Raw genomic sequence first — 20,530 nt, forward strand, 5'->3', positions numbered from 1 at the left:
TCAACGTGAATTAAAGCTCTCTCTATCTAAATCAAATTGAGTGTCTATTTTTTTGTAGAAAAATCAAAGGCAACGGTTTTACTAAAATTATGGTACAAACAAAAAGGGAATTATGACAATGTTAATTATCAGAACAACCTAGCCTCCATTCAGAGAAGAGATTAAGTGCAGCAGGAAGAGCACAGGAGGAAGCAAGCTGTAGTGGCACGTTTGGGCCACTAAGGGTTTGGGCCACTTCCTCCTAGTGGTCAACCTGGCTGACAGAGAACTTGATTTAAATTGCATTCAAACTGGTTTAAATACAATTCAAATCAAGCGTATGCATAGATGTTAAGTAACTTCTAGAATAGTAAGGATACAGTTGTCATAACGTATCAAATACATAACGTAACGTATCAAATCAAAATTATTAAAAATAATTTGAAAAAGGAAATATAGTAATAAAGCCATAAAAACATTCCCAACAGGAAAGGAGACTTAATTCAAATTGATCTTGAAATTTGTTTGTTTCAAACCAAATTTGATTAAGTGTAGGAAATTAAAGGTTGGCATTATATTTGATGATGATCACGACTACAGTGAGGTATCAATGATAATAACCAAAATAAAACCAACTGGGAGAAAGCCACTTCAGAAAAGAATGATGTTAGGAACTAAGTGATGAGCTGACGTAGAGGGGGGAGGCCACAAGGGGCGCATTCCTCCTAAGTGGTCATCAGAAACTGTAACTGCTTACTTTTAAATTTTAAATTCAACTGTGGTTTGAACCAAATTCAAAATAAGTGTACACAGTCGGGAGTGAAATCATGTTAGCAAAACTGGAACTTGCACATGCATTGAAAGTTAGAAACACAATTTCAGAAATTCACTGGAAAAATCTGAAATTGTGATGAGAGAGATTGTTTAGGAAAAGACGGCCTCGTTACTAGTGTCCACGAGATGGCGCCATTTCGCTCATGGAGGGTAAAGTCAGGGGGCGGTGCGTAATTCGAGAACTGTCAAGCACTTAGGCCTCAGTGCTGCCCTCTAGTGTTTGTCAGCGGAATAACAACCACCCTGCTTCCATGTGTGATTCAAATTTGAGCGTGCAGACGCTTTGTTTTCTGTAAGATCACACTTATCCAAAATAAAATCTCAGCGTTTTTTTTTTTTTCAGCTATATTTCACAAAACGGCGTGGCAGGAATTTTTTCTACACACACACATAGGGACAACCGGAATTAGGCATCGGTTTTTCAATTCCCACATAAACAATTAGCGCTATTATTCACACGTGTTCGCTTATGAATTTTAAACCTCGGCGGGTTTTTTCTATTCGACACACGTGTGCACGGAAGGATTTCTTCGCTTCCACACACTAATATGGACAACAGGAATTATACGTCTGTCGTTCGAATCCAAATAACATTTATCAAATATCACTTATGATTAAAAATGTTTTTCGGTTTTGGATTTTTTTGGTGCTATATTTTAACAAACACGTCTGGCAGGATTGCTTCGCTGCGTCGTGCAAAAATAAAACAGGAAATATTCGTCTGTTTTTTTTCGACTCCCATGACATATTATCAAATAGCACTTATGATTAAATATGCTTTAGGTTTTTTACAATTGAGTAGCTACGTCAATGTTTAACCAGGAGTTCATCGTTAATCTAACGATTATAATATCAGGCCTTTCTTAAGAATAGTGAAAGAGCATCGTTTCACTAAATCTAGTCTTCACCCTGACAGAAGAATCTCGTTCGGACAGGGGAGTTTAACATTAAAATGTCACAATTCAAAAGAGGTTTCTTCGTCTTTTGTTGGACAAATTTAATACTATGAAACTGCAGTTTTACTTTTAGTTATTAACAATGGCAAAAGGAATGTTAGACATTATTTTGCAGCTGTTAATGTGCTGAACTGGACTCGGCTTTGTGCCTTTAATCAGTCAGCCAGTGAGTTCGCGTTGCGTTCGCTCACTCGAGGCGCGCGTACAATATTAAATCACAATATAGACATCGATTGAAACTGAATTGCTCAAAAACAAGTTTAAAATGTGCCTGCATTATTCTCCACCATTATGTAAAGACTCTGGGCGGATCTAATCCGTGGGGAATTTGCATATCATAATTAATAATTGGTAATTAATAATTATTCATACATGTTTGGATTAGATCAGTCTTACATGTTAATAAAACTCCCGATAAGGGATGATATGTAATTTTACCTGCATGCATGCTTGTGTATCCTTGCACTTAACCACAAGTTGATTGCAATTACCTGCACGGACCACGTTTTACAAACCAGGCAAAATTAATTAGCTCAATTGTCAGACTAATATCTGTGGGAATCCACAATATCATCTCACTTTATAGGATTTCAGGAAAAGCAATTCTGTGGCCACAAGAATTGGGTTTCCTGCCCTATAAACACATACTCTTTAAAGTATCTTTAATTTGTAAGCTTGTTGCTATAAGATCTTTTGGCACTTAAGGGACTTAAATGAGCAAAAAGGCAGTACATCAATCAGATGAATATAATGAATTTAATAAGGCAGAACTACTTATGTATTTACTACGGTTACATGGGATATATGTATTTACAAACATAATAAACAACAATACACGATAAGGCATCGATGAATGAGAAATGCATAGAGTGTGGACAATGGAAACACGTGTGAGAGGGGAAGGGACAGAGAGAGAGAGAGAGAGAGAGAGAGAGAGCATTGGCAACATTCCCCTGACAGTCCCCTGCCTGTGACAACACGAAAACATCATCTTAATGCTTCTTAGAAGCTCTATAAAGAGATATACTTAAGTTTCTGGGTCTCTCTGTGTCGCGGCATTCCTGCGCGTGCGTGAGCGGAGTCCTTTAGGAAGCGTCACTGGGTGCTGCTTGGCGCGCGTTGAACGGAGTTTCCAAGTCTTTGGGGTAACATTACCAAAGGAAAATAGTTCGGCTAAGTTTGTTTCACTTTGTGGAAGTGAACAGAGTCGACTACGGAAAACAAAACTGACTAACAAAGAAAAGAAATAAAGATCTCTACGGGGAAATCACGCGGAGTTAACGTCACATCTTCGCATGGCTGGTGAAGAAGCGTGTGTGCGTCTCTCGCCACATGGTCACGTGCGCGTGTTTATCCTTCAAAACGAGCGCGCGCTCGTTTAAAGGTCCCTTGTAGATGGATTTGCTGAAGAGATATGTCACGCGGTGTTCTTTTCACTCGTCGATTGGAATTAAACACGGAGACTTATCTAAGACTGAAATACACAAACTAAACTAGAAACAAATAAAAGAAAGGCGAAGAGCTCGCCCGGAGGCGAGACCCTACATTTTTGACAGTCAGAGTAACAGAGAGACGAGCGGAGGGGGAAAGCGTCATTTATCACCTTGGAGAAATCCGGCCTCTTCCTGTTGACTTGGCCAATTAGAGGGTTGGAATTTCACAGGCGGGACTTTGGTTTTTATTGCTCTTTGTCTAAGAGAGAGACATTTAAAACCGACGAAATTAGGGTGTTTAAGAGCAGAATCTTCACAATTCTTATAATACTAATGCGTCACAAGTTTAGCAAAATGTAATGTCAATTAACAACTGGGGAATGAAGATTGGAGTTTATCAAGACCAAACTTGCCACAAATGGATTTGGTTAAACATTAGTTGGCCAAGTTTAAAACATTATCGCATTAGAGTTGTCGAGAAACATAGACCAAACCACAAAAAGGCAACTCATGAAATAGGGAACTTAGATACATTGTTCATACAATTCTCAAGTGGATATATAATAGCATATACTGTATATATATGAATACAGGATTCATTTCTCCTCCTTGGTTAGAATTCAGAGAGGGTGGCAGTTCTGTGAACATTCCTTTGGGTCGTAAACGCCGTTATCTAAGAACACCAGTGATGTTAGTTTTGGTCTCTTTTCACTCCAAAGATGGAAAACATAGTAAACTATATTTTTCATTAACTTCTTACATATATTTGGCTCGAGCAAGTTGAGCGATTTCGTTTAATACCAATCACTCCGTGTTTGTTACGCATACAAGGATATATATAAACTCTTAGACCTTTGTAGAAGTCCGCAAGGTTCAACTACATAACTAACAGTCCTAGATAGACAGGATACAGTATAAACTTCAAACATACAGGAATACATCATGTATACATTTCATAATCACTCATTTCTGGGTTTTAATGTTATAGATGCATATATGTGTGTGTGTGTGTGTGTGTGAGAGTGTGTGTTGTCCATTTGCGCATCTGGCATTCCTTCCTCGCTGGGAGGGGGGTTTGGAGATAACGGTCTTCTTGGATGTTGGCTCGCGAACAAATCAGGATCGCGCGAGGATCTCTGTGGGGACTCATTACGCTGTAAAGGTGTCACAAACTAATCTACCCTCCAGACTGGCTGGCGCTAACGGAAGATTTAGAATTGGAAGAGTCATAGGTTGGGGCTTTAGAAACCCCTGTTAACGTGTGTTTATTGTGTTAAGGAATGCTGACTCCATGATTCTGCGCTCATACCCTACATAGTATTACTCTCATATTCATGTCATATGTGTCAGTGTTGTTACAATGTTTTGTTAAGGCTTATATCATTCTTTCATTCTAATGGCATGTCTTGTTAATGCTAATGTAATGTTTTACATGACATTCCTTGAATCTTGTGTCATGACACTCCACCCCATGCCCCCAAACCCATGACATTTCATTCCAAGAAATTTCCAAGAATCCTTGCCATGAAATTCTACTTCATCTTCTTCCGGTAAACATCACAACATGTTATTTCGTGAAATTCAGTTGAATCCGATTCAATCAACATGTCCATTTTTTCTGAAATGTCATGACTTGAAATTCCAAGTGCCATAGAATCCCATACATTGCACTAAAGTGTTACTTTAAAGGTCATGTACTGCAGGTCAGTGTTACTTTAATGTTTGGTTTATTCTAGCATGAACTGAATTGCAGTGCTTTGTCAACATTACTGCATTTCTTGATAAACTTGCCAGAGGGTTAAAGACTCTATCTTGGGCCCGCAGCCAAATGTCGGTTTGTCAGAAGTGGAATTCGAACCCACGCCTCCAGGGGAGACTGCGACCTGAACGCAGCGCCCTAGACCGCTCGGCCATCCTGACATGACAGCCAGTGATGAGCAGCATTTTTCCACCTACACGGAATGGCAGATGATCTAGAATCTAGGGGTTAACGCTCACCTGAGTCACAGCACATGCCACGTTGGCGCAGTTAGGCAGCGCGTCAGTCTCATAATCTGAAGGTCGTGAGTTCGAGCCTCACACGGGGCAGAATGGTGCTTTTTGATACACGGGACCGTGTAAATAAAGGAGCTGCTTTCTGTATTCCCTTTTATGCCTTTGTCCATTTCTTCATATGCACTGTAATTGAAATCCAGTGTTTTTTTAAGACTAATGTTGAACAAATGCAGTAATAGTATTACTCTCATATTCATGTCATATGTGTCAGTGTTGTTACAATGTTTTGTTAAGGCTTATATCATTCTTGCATTCTAATGGCATGTCTTGTTAATGCTAATGTAATGTTTTACATGACATTCCTTGAATCTTGTGTCATGACACTCCACCCCATGCCCCCAAACCCATGACATTTCATTCCAAGAAATTTCCAAGAATCCTTGCCATGAAATTCTACTGCATCTTCTTCCGGTAAACATCACAACATGTTAATTCGTGAAATTCAGTTGAATCCGATTCAATCAACATGTCCATTTTTTCTGAAATGTCATGACTTGAAATTCCAAGTGCCATAGAATCCCATACATTGCACTAAAGTGTTACTTTAAAGGCCATGTACTGCAGGTCAGTGTTACTTTAATGTTTGGTTTATTCTAGCATGAACTGAATTGCAGTGCTTTGTCAACATTACTGCATTTCTTGATAAACTTGCCAGAGGGTTAAAGACTCTAGCTTGGGCCCGCAGCCAAATGTCGGTTTGTCAGAAGTGGGATTCGAACCCACGCCACAAGGGGAGACTGCGACCTGAACGCAGCGCCTTAGAACGCTCGGCAATCCTGACATGACAGCCAGTGATGAGCAGCATTTTTCCACCTACACGGAATAGCAGATGATCTAGAATCTAGGGGTTAACGCTCACCTGAGTCACAGCACATGCCACGTTGGCGCAGTTAGGCAGCGCGTCAGTCTCATAATCTGAAGGTCGTGAGTTCGAGCCTCACACGGGGCAGAATGGTGCTTTTTGATACACGGGACCGTGTAAATAAAGGAGCTGCTTTCTGTATTCCCTTTTATGCCTTTGTCCATTTCTTCATATGCACTGTAATTGATATCCAGTGTTTTTTTAAGACTAATGTTGAACAAATGCAGTAATAGTATTACTCTCATATTCATGTCATATGTGTCAGTGTTGTTACAATGTTTTGTTAAGGCTTATATCATTCTTTCATTCTAATGGCATGTCTTGTTAATGCTAATGTAATGTTTTACATGACATTCCTTGAATCTTGTGTCATGACACTCCATCCCATGCCCCCAAACCCATGACATTTCATTCCAAGAAATTTCCAAGAATCCTTGCCATGAAATTCTACTGCATCTTCTTCCGGTAAACATCACAACATGTTATTTCGTGAAATTCAGTTGAATCCGATTCAATCAACATGTCCATTTTTTCTGAAATGTCATGACTTGAAATTCCAAGTGCCATAGAATCCCATACATTGCACTAAAGTGTTACTTTAAAGGCCATGTACTGCAGGTCAGTGTTACTTTAATGTTTGGTTAATTCTAGCATGAACTGAATTGCAGTGCTTTGTCAACATTACTGCATTTCTTGATAAACTTGCCAGAGGGTTAAAGACTCTAGCTTGGGCCCGCAGCCAAATGTCGGTTTGTCAGAAGTGGGATTCGAACCCACGCCACAAGGGGAGACTGCGACCTGAACGCAGCGCCTTAGACCGCTCGGCAATCCTGACATGACAGCCAGTGATGAGCAGCATTTTTCCACCTACACGGAATAGCAGATGATCTAGAATCTAGGGGTTAACGCTCACCTGAGTCACAGCACATGCCACGTTGGCGCAGTTTGGCAGCGCGTCAGTCTCATAATCTGAAGGTCGTGAGTTCGAGCCTCACACGGGGCAGAATGGTGCTTTTTGATACACGGGACCGTGTAAATAAAGGAGCTGCTTTCTGTATTCCCTTTTATGCCTTTGTCCATTTCTTCATATGCACTGTAATTGAAATCCAGTGTTTTTTTAAGACTAATGTTGAACAAATGCAGTAATAGTATTACTCTCATATTCATGTCATATGTGTCAGTGTTGTTACAATGTTTTGTTAAGGCTTATATCATTCTTTCATTCTAATGGCATGTCTTGTTAATGCTAATGTAATGTTTTACATGACATTCCTTGAATCTTGTGTCATGACACTCCACCCCATGCCCCCAAACCCATGACATTTCATTCCAAGAAATTTCCAAGAATCCTTGCCATGAAATTCTACTACATCTTCTTCCGGTAAACATCACAACATGTTATTTCGTGAAATTCAGTTGAATCCGATTCAATCAACATGTCCATTTTTTCTGAAATGTCATGACTTGAAATTCCAAGTGCCATAGAATCCCATACATTGCACTAAAGTGTTACTATAAAGGTCATGTACTGCAGGTCAGTGTTACTTTAATGTTTGGTTAATTCTAGCATGAACTGAATTGCAGTGCTTTGTCAACATTACTGCATTTCTGGATAAACTTGCCAGAGGGTTAAAGACTCTAGCTTGAGCCCGCAGCCAAAGGTTAGGTTTGTCAGAAGTGGGATTCGAACCCACGCCTCCAGGGGAGACTGCGACCTGAACGCAGCGCCTTAGACCGCTCGGCCATCCTGACACGACGGCCAGTGGTGAGCAGCATTTTTCCACCTACACGGAATGGCAGATGATCTAGAATCTAGGGGTCAACGCTCACCTGAGTCACAGCACATGCCACATTGGCGCAGTTAGGCAGCGCATCAGTCTCATAATCTGAAGGTCGTGAGTTCGAGCCTCACACAGGGCAGAATGGTGCTTTTTGATACACGGGACTGTGTAAATAAAGGAGCTGCTTTCTGTATTCCCTTTTATGCCTTTGTCCATTTCTTCATATGCACTGTAATTGAAATCCAGTGTTTTTTTAAGACTAATGTTGAACAAATGCAGTAATAGTATTACTCTCATATTCATGTCATATGTGTCAGTGTTGTTACAATGTTTTGTTAAGGCTTATATCATTCTTTCATTCTAATGGCATGTCTTGTTAATGCTAATGTAATGTTTTACATGACATTCCTTGAATCTTGTGTCATGACACTCCACCCCATGCCCCCAAACCCATGACATTTCATTCCAAGAAATTTCCAAGAATCCTTGCCATGAAATTCTACTACATCTTCTTCCGGTAAACATCACAACATGTTATTTCGTGAAATTCAGTTGAATCCGATTCAATCAACATGTCCATTTTTTCTGAAATGTCATGACTTGAAATTCCAAGTGCCATAGAATCCCATACATTGCACTAAAGTGTTACTTTAAAGGTCATGTACTGCAGGTCAGTGTTACTTTAATGTTTGGTTAATTCTAGCATGAACTGAATTGCAGTGCTTTGCCAACATTGCTGCATTTCTGGATAAACTTGCCAGAGGGTTAAAGACTCTAGCTTGACTCTAAAGACTTAAGGACTGGTGTGATGTGTTCATATGTTCTGGTTCTGCTCAGCATTCTGTATGAGCTGCAACTGTCTTATGGTGTTTTTGGGAAGGCCAGTGAGAAGTCCATTACAATAATCCACCCTGCTGGTGATGAAAGCATGCACAAGTTTCTCTAAGTCTTGACTGGAAATGTGACACCCCAAAGTATGTGCACATTTTCGGTAAAGTGTTAATTCATTAAGCAAAATTGGATTGTTATTTATGTGAACTAAAAAGAATTGTGGAACTTGAAAGTGAATCAGTACAGGATCGGTGTAGAAATATAGTTTGTTGTTGTAGTGAGAAGACGGGACTCGTATTATGAAAAGTGAAAGGAGGACTCTCATATAGGAGCTGTGTGCGCCTGCGCCCTCACATCTGCTGAGGATTTAGTGCGACGTGACACTGTGGCTCCTGTCTCATAAATTTTTCCTGTTATTTTGCAGAACTGTCTTATCTGTATACTGAGCCTTCCGCGTGGGGCCTGTAACAGAAACAAAGCATCTAATTCTTGCATTATTTTTCAGGTGATAGTATGCTGATTTAGTTATTGCTTTGACATGACTACTGAAACTAAGGTCTGACTCTAGAGACACACCCAGATTCCTGACTTGATTTTTCGTTGTTTGACCCCTAGACTGAAGGTATGCGTTCACCTTGAGAACTTCATCTTTGTTTCCAAATGCAATGACTTCAGTTTTGTCTTTGTTTAACTGAAGAAAGTTTTGGCACATCCAATTGTTTACTTCATCAATGCATTGGCAGAGGGAGTTAATGGGGCTGTAATCGTTAGGCGATAGGGATAAGTAGAGCTGTGTGTCGTCTGCATAGCTGTGGTAAGCGATTTGGTTCTTTCTCATTATTTGGCTCATTGGGAGCATGTACAGGTTGAATAGGAGTGGCGCAAGAATTGAGCCTTGAGGGACTCCGCATGTCATGGATGTCCACTCAGACTTATGGTCTCCTATACTCACATAATAACCTCTCCCTACCAAGTATGACCTGAACCATTTTTGGACTATCCCAGAAAGCCCGACCCAGTTTTCCAGCCTGTCAAGAAGTATGTTGTGATCGACAGTGTCAAATGCAGCACTGAGGTCGAGTAGTACCAGCACTGATAATTTGCCTGTATCAGTATTTAAGCGAATATCATTTCGATAGGGTGCAGGTTGATGTTTTAAGGTGCTGTGCGGTTTCTTCCAAAATTTTGCCATCAATTTCTTCGAAATCAGACATAGTGACTACTTTCTCAGGTTGCGGTCTGATCTGTCTGACCCCAGCGCAACTCAAGGATGATCTGATCACCTTTCTGATATTATTGATTTTCTCAGAGAAGAAAGAAGTAAACTCACTGCACTTGCTCTCTGAGAGCATTTCACTGGGAATCTGGCTTGGGGGGTTTGTCAGTCTCTCTACAGTAGCAAAAAGAGTGCGCGTGTTGTTTATATTGCTGTTTATAATATTCCAGAAGAAAGTCTGTCTAGCTTTGCCTAGTTTCTTATTGAAAGCATGGATGCTGTCTTTGTAGATGTTATAATGGACTACAAGTTTTGTCTTCCGCCACATGCACTCTGCATATTTTTCACTGCTGCTGAGTTTCTCCAAGGTGCTTTTTGTGTGCCATTCTTCTTCCTGACTTTCACAGGAGCAATATCATTAATTACACTCTTAATTTTTGAGTTAAAAGAATCGAGGAGAAAATCAACAGTCAGCAGATATGCTTGGTGTTAAAGATATACCCTTCATGAATAGTACACTAGTGTTCTCATTTAAGCATCTCTTCTTGACAGACAAAGATCTAGCTTCAATGGCAGGAGAGATCAATATATCAAAGAGAATACAAAAATAATCAGACAGTGCTACGTCCTTAATAACAATCGATGAAATGTTTAGACCCTTACTGATAAGTAAATCTAGAGTGTGTCCACGATTATGTGTGGGTCCGTGTACATGCTGAGTCAGATCAAGTTTTTAAAACAGTTTTGATTTCTTTTGCCATATTGGTTTCTGCGTTATTTATGTGAATGTTAAAATCTCCAGCAATGGCAAAACAGTCAAACTCTGAGGCAATTGTTGATAACAGTTCTGTAAAGTCCTCAGCAAAGGCTGGAGAGTATTTTGGAGGCCTGTAAACAATGATAAGTAAAATGCGTGGAGCACCTTTTAACACAATATCCAGATATTCGAAAGACGGGTAATTCCCAAATGATATTTGTTTGCATTGATAGATATGTGGCGCGATACAGCACAGCAAATGGAGATGATTGTCCATTGTTCAATGGAGATGAAAGGGTTGTTCTCTTATAACACCTCTTCCTACGAAAAGGAGCAATACTATTGGTATTGAACCCAGTTAAAAGGTAGCCGACTACGCCACCTAGGTTATTTACTGAAACCCAGGACCCAAATTCACCCAATTAAATAATTCTCACTGAGGGCTGGACACTATTGACACTCAAACAGTAGTAGATTGAATTACAAAATCATTTATTACCATAAAATCAAGATGATCTAATTATTAAAACACATTGTCAAAAAAAGCTGCAGTCCTTAGCACAGTCTGGTATGATGTCCTTATGGTCAATGAATAAATGTCCTGGGTTGGTCCCACCGCACGTCGATCTCCACAGATCCAGACAGTAGTTTACCGGAAGGAAAAGAAGAAACAACTACCAGTATCTCTAGTCCAATGCAAATAAAAGCTAACGTTAGCCTATTACCACTCAATTGCGCACACAAATACCCACACCAAGCATTACGCACTACATCCTGAATAAATCACATCACTATAAAGGAAAACCAAGAGCTATGGCTAGTACACTGGCAATTAGTTCTTAGTTTCTATTTGTTATGAATTCGGTGCAAAATGGTCACAGCAATCTTCATCAGACGAGCTTCAAACATCAATTATTGGGGTTTTACTCACAATATGACTGGGTACCCAGCCAACATTGATATGTGGGCCCCATGTGGGTTATATCCAGGCAGCATGGGTTCCTTGTGGGCATGGGCTGAACATGGGCAATTGATGTGGGTCCCATGTGGGTTTCACAATGTGGGTCACATATAGGTATGCCCATGTTGGATGATAATATGGGACCTTCATAGGACCTATGTGGGCAAAATAATTTCATACTTAAAATATATATATATATATATATATATATATATATTTATACGTTTAAAATTTTGAAATGATAACATTTGGTTGGTAGTCACTTTTATACAAATAACTAATATCATAGATAGCATCGGATCAGTATAACAACTTTTTAAAATATAAATGCATTATTTTCTATTGTGACATTTCGTTTTGTTTGAATTATCATTATTACAACGTTCACCTGCCTATGAATTTATCAAACATGTATTTTATTTCCCATTTGCAAAGCTGGGAATGAGAGAAATTAAGAAATGTCAGAAATGAAGTGGGTCCCATATGAGACCTACGGGTTCAACATGACCTAGTCACTGACTGACGACACATTACGCTTGACAAAGTAGTCCTGCTTCGAATGTTTTTAATTACGATTTTTTTTTCACATATCATTATATCATATGTCATATAATATTTCCCGAAAATAATCGGAAATTTAAAATACAGCTATAAAGATTTGAAATATTCAAACTACAAGAATTCCCCCCCAGGCGCAAGGATACAGTTTCTTTCAAACCAAACGTAGAGCGGTGGCGCCGGCGAACGGGCGAAGCGAGCGACGACTTCATAATCGTTTCTGGATATACGACGAGGTCGTGGATAAAGTAAGGAGGTAAAATGAATATTTTCTAAACATGTCTGTATTATCTGTGTTTTAAACCATAAGGAACTTTGTTTTGGCAACTGAAATGACCTTTAAACAAATTTAGCCGTTAAGTTGTCTTTTTGTTTTTAGGCGCGTAACAGTAAATTATGCCTATTATGTTTGTGGGGCTTAAAATTGAGGTCATTTCTTTTGACAGTAAGGTGTACTTTTGTTTTTGCATGTCATTAATCAAGTGACATTCCCATTTTTATAGATTTTATGCTTTAATGATGCTTTTTGTGGCTGTATAGCCGCATTCACCTGAGGTAATGTAACATAAAACTTTCCACAGCAGCCGATGATAACACAATTTATAATAAGAACTTTTAATGGCATAATTCTGAATTTTTAGGGTATCCGACATAAGATGAGTGTCTAAGTTAAACACGTAAGAATTCTGCTTTTGAAGGCAAGGGCTAACGTTAAAAAAGGTTGCCTTTAATTTAAGTTACTTCTGCAGCTAACGTTAGGCAACAGTCCCGCTCAAGTATTAAAAGTCTGCAGTGAGAATGTCCTGGCTTTAAGGCCATCAAAAGGTTTATTTAGATCTGCTCACGTTGTAGTTAGATGTATTTTTATGCATTTTTGTTGCGATTAGTTTTATAACTAATCACACTTCATGTTGCGGTTAGTAACAGTCAAGTTTTTTCTCTCAAGTGTATGCACCATAGACTGTAAGGTACGTTCTGCTCTCTTGTAAATGATCACATCATAGTCAAAAAAAGATGCAAGATTCCTTTCAGTGTCTAGATCCAGTGATCAGAGATTCAGAGGTTTTGCATAAGCGCATAACTCATGCTAACGTAGCCTTTATGTAATTTATTTCCAAACTGAAATTTGTTTTTCATGCAACTAAAATAATCAGCAGGAGGTCTTGATTTGATAAATAAAACTAATTCATAAAGCTTTTAGCTTGTTTTGTCTGTGTAGCTAGAATATGACGTTTCAAAGTTATTTTTAATTAACTATGTGACATTGTGATATTAATGCTGTTGACTGAGCTAAACTTGTTTTAAACCTATTTGTGTAAACACACAGCTGTCAAAAGTTTGTAGTATTTAAGATAATTTAATGAATTTGAAAGTAGGCTATCTAATGCCCACCAAGTCAGCATTTATTTGATAAAAAAGAGTAAATGTTGTGAAATACTTTTATACTTTAACTGTTTCCTGTTTGAATTATGTTTTAAAATGTAATCAATCCCTGTGATGCAAAGTAGTTTTTTCAGCAACCACAAAAATATGAAGCAGCAGAACTATTTTTATCATTGATAATAATCAGAATTTCTGAGCAGCAAATCATCATATAGAGTGCCGAAGTTATGACGTCACTTTGTAGGACAACTCGGAAGTTAGCGGCGCATGGGTTCCCTCGATCGAAAAGCTATGCATCTTCCCCATAGACTTTTGGAAAATCGCAAAAAATAAGATCTGTGTTCAACAAAGAGTTGTGACCCTTACACGTTTTGTCTATCAAGATAATCTTCACAAGTTAATCCATAATTAATACATTTTGAAGCCTATATAAAGTTTGAAAAACCACAAGCAGACAAAGTTTAAAAAACCACGAGCAGGTTATAACTGGTGTGTTTTATGTCATAGATCAAAACGTGAAAATATTTAGAGGCTTTGTTAAAGTGTAAATTGCAGGTTAACCACCACAATCAATTAATGTGTTAATTTAAGTGCTCAATATATATATATATATATATTTTAATAATTTCTGTCTTAAAATGCGTTAAAATAACATTAATTGGGGTTTCTTCAAAGGTTGCATGTTTTTTACCGTAACTGGGTGATGACGTCATAACAGGGAGTAGCAACCCGTACTCTGCTAGATTCCTGCTGTTTGCGGTTTGACTATGGAGAACGACTGGGAGACTGAAGAGGAGGGAAACCATCAAATTCTTGATGGACCACAGCCCTACAATTTTGAACCAGTCAGGCGTGAGAGAGGGGAGGAAATTGTCAGAAATCATGGCCCTCAAAGAGTTATTAATGCTTGGTGTGAGGAAAATTAGTGGAGGCTTGGCCAGGTCTCCTGGTGAGTAGCTAGAGCTAGCCTAGGTTAGCCTATAGTGTCGAGGTGTCCATGAGCAAGACACCTAACCCCAACTGCTCCCGACGAGCTGGGTGGCGCCTTGCATGGCTGACACCGCCGTCGGTGTATGAATGTGTGTATGAATGGGTGAATGTGAGGCAAATATGTAAAGCGCTTTGGTGGCCATTCGGTCTGTGAAAGCGCTATATAAATGCAGTCCATTTACCATAGCCTGGTGCTAGCCCGGATAACATTAGGAAACAAGCTAAAGTCTTTTCAAAATCTTGCCATCATGTAGAATAGCAAGAAGGGACAACAACTGAAGACATTATTTACTTACATGGTGTTAGTGGTCCTAATCAGAGCTGTAGAGATGCACACACTGCACAGGCACAATGGCACTTTTGCTGGCATCCAGGCACGTGCAGAGGGGGGGGGGGGGCTTTTGTTGCTTGAGCTCCTGCCCTTTTGCCCCTTGGTGCCCAAAGTGCCCTTTTGTCAAGGCAAAATGTCCTCTCCTTTTTTAGTAATTAAAGGCCCTTTTGTGGATGCCTTCCCAATCTAACTATTAGTAAAATTAATGAATAATAATTTAGCCGTAAATAAAATGACCCACATGATGACCTTTCACCTGACGAACTCATCCGGGACGATTCCTGACGCTGCACGCGCATTTTAATTTCGCGCGACTACGCGCACTACCAGAGGATATCTTCAACTGTGCGGCTGCTGGTAAGTGGTGTTTTATTCTCAGCGAAGTGATTTTGATGTTTGTTTACTTATTATTATTATTTTAGAAGAACGACGTGAAGAGAGCATGCAGAGATGTTGTTTATATTGCTGTGTGTAGGCTGTAGAAGTAACGTTAGCTTGCTGTTTGAGGGAGAAAAGTTTCACGGGCGTCGAGGGGTCTGGTCTTTTTATGTTATTTCACTAAAAACTATTATTTTTACTTTAAACTATTATTATTATTACAGTATTTATTTAAAAAAATAGTGCCATAAAAATGATCACAAATCTGGTAAGAGTTTAGGCTTATTATCACATAAGTTACCGTTAGGCTTACCAATATCTTATGTTTTGTGTGCAGAAGCCTCTGTGAACATTTCCCCTAGTACTATTAGGCTACTATTATTATTATATTATTATATTATAGCAGCCTGGGCAGGATCTGCAGCTTTACAGCAGGTCAGTGAGCTAGTGAAGGTGCCAAACACTGTCAGCTGTCTTTACATCTTGTCATGGTCACATAAAAATGATTTAATCAGCTAATATATCTCTATATGTTTGTTTTAATGTCTACAGTCTCAGATCAGCTCCAGCAGTATCAGCAGCAGCAGTAACAACAACATCAACAACAACAGCAAAGGCAGCAAACTCACTTTGACTTTAGTAAGAATGTACCAGAACAGGTATCACATTAATGTAAAACATCTTGTAAAGTATTAATTGCTGTTTCTGTTTGCTTTGTTTTTATTTTCATTGTATAAATGTAACTCTTGTATTTGTGTAAATCAGTTCTTGCCATGAAAATAGCCACAGATGCTGATATGGCATTAAATAAAACTATACTGTACGAAACATGGGCCACGTTGATTTTGTCCTACACAGTTTACTATAACAGCTGTTCTTTATTATTCTGTATAACAGAGAAGAAAAAGCCATCAGGTTGGGACAAATTAAGATACTTCAGTTTCTAATCCCAGAGTTATTAATAGGTGCACACTGCACATTAATTATTTTTTTAAACTTTTAAACGTTTTAAAATTTGTCTTTTCTGTTCGGTTTCTTTTTCAAAACTGCATCAATGGATTTGCTACTGTATCGATACAGAATCATCCGTATTGATATATTAAAACGCCACTCATTGTCAGAAAGAAAAAAATAGATCAATGTCCCTATCGCTGTGTTTGACAGGTGTTTGTGTGAACACTAAGCATCTTTTGCAGCGATTTTTGCGTGAGCATATCAGTGCACACTCCAGACCACCCGGTGAGTTTCACGTCTCTGTAAACTAAAGTTTAATGCGTTTATATGAATGATTGTTCCAGTGCCCCTATGAACTAACACAGAAACCTAAAATTCTCGGGACAGCAGCATGTGTCCAAATTTTAATCTCAACCGTTCGATTTCATCAGAAACGATCTTAAAACAGGGCTTTACTTGTAAAACACCGATCTCTGATCTTTTTCTGATCTCAAACAATTTCTAAATTAGAGGAGTAGTTCAATTTTTAAAAAACTTTTGCTGATAATTTACTCACCCCCATGTCATCCAAGATGTCCATGTCTTTCTTTCTTCAGTCGAAAAGAAATTAAGGTTTTTGATGAAAACATTCCAGGATTTTTCTCCATATAATAGACTTCACTGGGTACCAAACGGTTCAAGGACCAAATGACAGTTTCAGTGCAGCTTCGAATGGCTTTAAACGACACCAGACGATGCATAAGGGTCTTATCTTGCGAAACAATCGGTCACTTCAAAAATAAATAAAAAACGTTTAAGTTTTATAAGCTCAAATGCTCGCCTTGCTCTGTTCTGTGATGCACGTTCGTGACTCTCCTGTTCGAACTCCATCATCAAAATGAACAAATCTTTTTTCGAGTCATTCTGTTCATTCAACGAACGAAATGACTCTAAAAAAGATTTGTTTATTTTGAACGAGTAACAATAGTCTACTGCTGAGTCACATACAATAGTGATGAGTCGTCATAAACCAAATTATGTCCTCATAAACCATGAGTAAACACACACACACAGGTGTTGTAAAACAATAGTCTACCGCTGAGTCACATTATTGCTCCTTTCTCTTTGTTTCTGTCTTCCAGCTTGTCCATGAGCCTGTCACTCCAGCCTTAACAGGAAGTGAAGTCACGTCTCCTGAAGAGGTTCGTTAATACTTTTATCAATTAAGTTTCAAACGTCATAAAATTATCTTATTGCTACTAAATGTGATTTAGCAGTACACTATTGTTAAAAACACTCGTGTGTGTTAACAGTACCATGAGTAAAACACACAAGTGTTGTAAAACAATAGTCTACCGCTGAGTCACATACAATAGTCATCAGTCGTCACAAACCAAATTATGTCCTCATAAACCATGAGTAACTCTCCTGACTGCTATTGGTAGCACTTTGTTTTTAATTGTATTCTGTTCATCTCTCTGTGCCTATCCTCAGTCATCAGCCACTGCTACCACCCAGTCGTCATCGTCTTCCATTGGTAACTCAGTGGCATGGTTCCAGCTTGGACCTGCAAGGAGCCAATCCCTCCTGAGTGGTCTGAGCCCGTGGCTCCGCCTCCAGCCTTGGAGTGCTCAGACTCACCTCGACCCGTCGCCCTGGCTCCTGCACTCCTTCATCCCTCGACTGTAGCGTTGACCTTCGGCCGCTCAACCTCGCCTGGGTCAGACCTCGCCACGCCTCTGCTGCGGACTTGCGGGTTGTCCACTGCCCTCCGACCCTCCATCTCTTCGGCTCCGGCTAGCTCCGCCTTCCCCCAGTTGTCACCTCCGCCCTCAGTCACATCGGCTCGTCTTCAGCCCTCAGGATCCTCGCTTCCTTCTCGGGGGTCGTCGCTGCGGCTCCGTCGGTGGGTCGCCAGGGTCATCGGCACTTCATCGCTTCCTCGGCTCTACGTTTGTGAAGGAGTCTCTTCCAGCGGCTGCCTGTTCGTCGATCGTCACCAGGATGATGCCCCTTAAACCACCATCATGGCTCCTCCCTCCATTCAATCCGCCGTGGGCTTTTGTCCTGGTTGTGCTCTGGGTCAGCAACATCTGACAACATCCATCTGCCTGCATCTGCTATCCTTTACTGTCGCCATTAATCACATCCAAAATATGTTTTTGTTTACGTACTTTATGTACATATAAATACAGATACAGTATTAATATATATTTAAAAATTGCATGTGTATACATTTACATATTTTTATTATTACATTTTATATTATATTAAATGTATAAACAGCATATTCTTCTTAAATGTATACATGCATGTGTTTGTATTTATGTATACATAAATATACGCAGTACACACTCATATATTATGTAAACAAAAACTTTTATTTTGGATGCGATTAATCATTTGACAGCACTAGAATGTAATATTATTGTTGTTTTTACAATATTTTAAAAAAACAAAAAACTCACTGAGTGACAATGTTTGTTTTTTTACCCATTTCAAAAAATGAATTTTTCTTTGAACGTTTTTACTCTCCTACTGATGCTGTTGATTTTTTTTAAGGTTTTGTTAAACACCAAGAAAAAAAAACAATCAGCAATTTAAAAAAGAAAAACAAATACAGAAATACAAACACCTGAACTGCCTCAGTTGATCATGAATAATGTATTGACAGTAACAGCCACACCAGTTGAGGTGAGAGAATCTTATGGAGAAATCAGAACAAATTAGTACTGACAAAGAAACATATAGAACAAACACTGCTGTAAACATTTAGCTTTTACATTTATAGTTTATGATGTAGCCTAGTTAAGCAACATGAGACCGCCAGTAGTGTTGTTTCTCGAATATCAGCACGATTGCAGATTTGACATGGATTTTATTCACTCAATAAACAAAGTTGCAATAAGTGACCCTCCATTGAAATGTGTGAACGGTATACTGTCCTTGTCCAGAAAGGAAATAAAGACATCATCAAAGTAGTCCATGTGACATCAGTGGGTTAGTTAGAATGTTTTGAAGCATCGGAAATACATTTTGGTCCAAAAATAACAAAAACTAGGACTTTATTCAGCATTGTATTGTCTTCCGGTTCTGTTGTGGATCCGCGTTCAGTGACGCTGCTGACGTGTGTCTGGTGCGCCCGAGCTTCGTTTACAGTCTGAGGGAGACGCACGCTGGAAACAAAACAATCTTCACAAACATGTCTAAGGATTTCCACACAGACGAAGACTTGCATTTTTTTGCCCAGCCATATTTATTTGAACCCGAATACACGGATACACGAGCGTCACATGACGTGACGTGTATACACCAGATACACGTCATCAGCGTCACTGCGGACTCGTGAACGCGCATACCCACTTTTTGCGCCACTGTGTAGAGACACCTCATAAACCACTATTTGGCCCCATAAGCCTGTGAAATGTCACATAATTATTATTTGTTTGTTGTAAAAGGGAAATTGCTATTTTGAAGCATGGTTGTTTTTTTTGTAGATCAAATGAAAATTTTTGACATGACTTTCATGGCGATTGGATGTTGGGAAAGGTGTGTCCCCGTAAACCACTAAAAAGTCACGTTGACCTCATAAACCACAAATGTGTGTGTGTGTGTGTGTGTGTGTGTGTGTGTGTGTGTGTGTGTGTGTGTGTTAAATGTGTGTGTGTGTGTGTGTGTGTGTGTAAAATGTGTGTGTAACACTGAATAAATGCTGATTAATAAACAAATGCAGTGCGTTTTGGCCATAAAAACAATACAATTCACTTTAACCATTTGAATTTAGAGGGTTTATTTGTTTTGTAGCATATAATAAAAAAAATAAAGAATAAAAGCCCAAATTCAATCTGTTCATTATATAAAGTGATCGAGTCTCTTCTGAGAATCTGGGTGAATGAGTTTCAATGGACGGACAGACATCTCTCAGATTAGACATGAGGGTGAGTAAATTGTGACATTATTTTTTTCTCTACATTTTTGTGTGAACTATCCCTTTAATTATGCGTGCTCGAGCGCTAGCAGAGCATCAGCCATGACGCCACAGGCAGCGCGAGTTCCATGTGACGTCACAGACTGAGTTCAACAGCGATGATCAGAGTCGAGATTCACTAAAGGACAAAGTGTTACAAACGCAGTTTACCGCTTTAAACAACAGGCACGTCTACACAGCTCGTCGAGTTTCAGAATCTGACAGAATACGGTGTCATTCAATATATATTATACAATATTGAGTTACTTTGACGGAATCTTCTGATCATAACAGTAGTTCAGTCACTAACGGACGAGGTTTGCAA

At 39.2% G+C, this 20,530-nt stretch overlaps 4 non-coding genes across 4 annotated transcripts; 3 read left to right on the forward strand and 1 right to left on the reverse strand.

Annotated features, from left to right (window-relative positions):
• Positions 1-5,216: 5,216 nt before the first annotated feature.
• trnam-cau (transfer RNA methionine (anticodon CAU)) lies at positions 5,217-5,290 on the forward strand. The gene has a single exon. It is a non-coding gene; the product is annotated as a tRNA-Met (tRNA).
• Positions 5,291-6,132: 842 nt separating this feature from the next.
• trnam-cau (transfer RNA methionine (anticodon CAU)) lies at positions 6,133-6,206 on the forward strand. Its single transcript has one exon. It is a non-coding gene; the product is annotated as a tRNA-Met (tRNA).
• Positions 6,207-7,048: 842 nt separating this feature from the next.
• Positions 7,049-7,122, forward strand: trnam-cau (transfer RNA methionine (anticodon CAU)). The gene has a single exon. It is a non-coding gene; the product is annotated as a tRNA-Met (tRNA).
• A 666-nt stretch (positions 7,123-7,788) lies between these two features.
• On the reverse strand, positions 7,789-7,871 carry trnal-cag (transfer RNA leucine (anticodon CAG)). The gene has a single exon. It is a non-coding gene; the product is annotated as a tRNA-Leu (tRNA).
• Positions 7,872-20,530: the final 12,659 nt, after the last annotated feature.

This window comes from Siphateles boraxobius, unplaced genomic scaffold, assembly GCF_051911475.1.
Source record: "Siphateles boraxobius isolate OS27281-9 unplaced genomic scaffold, OSU_SipBor_1 6, whole genome shotgun sequence".
NCBI lineage: Eukaryota > Metazoa > Chordata > Actinopteri > Cypriniformes > Leuciscidae > Siphateles > Siphateles boraxobius.